Here is a 912-nt window from a genome sequence, read left to right on the forward strand (position 1 = left end):
TTCGTAGCCTCCCACGCAGTCGTTTTTAGGGGACTCGTATTACCTCCTCCCCACAAACGCCTGCTTACCCAAGTGCCACATTCCTTTCCGCCGCTAAGCCAATCACAGTGAACCTTCTAAAATCTGGAAGGTTGACCTTGACCTCAGAACGTCTCTCGCGGGAACAGTGAAAAACATCACGGCGGAGACAGAACTTGACCGAGCTTACGTGAACTTTCAGCACGGTGTGCCCTACGTTTAAAACTTCTCGTTTAAAATCCTTTCAAGTGACTGCAAGTTGATCCGTTCTTTGTCGTTTAACTCTCCGTTTAATAGTCTTTAGTGGACTGATAAATACTGCAGATCTCCCCTTGATACCTTCTACATTCTTCTTTGCTTTCTCGAATCGAGTTAGTCTCTCGTAGCACTTCGTACAAACAAACTAATCTGCTCCAGAGTTTCCGCACCGGTGATATCTTCACCGACTGTCAACTCCATCAGGCGGAGAACGGGAAGATCGATCACATTTTCCCGAAGATTTTGACTCTCCCAGCAGATAACGGTGTCAAAGCGTCGCACAAGAACCGCCTGTATTCACATTCGATATTTGTTTTGGCGTTTCAGCCATGACCAGCCATTCCAGAAATGAAAAGATATATTTATTCCAACTTAACTCCCGCATCTCTTAAGACTGTACCAAAGACTGTACAAAGCTCGCGGGAAACGGAAGCGGCCATTGTAACCAGCAATTTGATTTGATATCTTTGGACAATGCCTCGATGGTGATTGGCTAGGGTGCTTGGGGAGTTAAACAATGGGAAAAGAATGTGCTGCTTGGGTAAGCAGGCGTTTGTGGGGAGGTGGTAATACGAGTCCCCTAAAAACGACTGCGTGGGAGGCTATTTATTTCGTTGAGAAGGCTAAAAATTAAAC

This window comes from Pavona decussata, unplaced genomic scaffold, assembly GCF_977016875.1.
Source record: "Pavona decussata unplaced genomic scaffold, jaPavDecu1.1 SCAFFOLD_105, whole genome shotgun sequence".
NCBI lineage: Eukaryota > Metazoa > Cnidaria > Anthozoa > Scleractinia > Agariciidae > Pavona > Pavona decussata.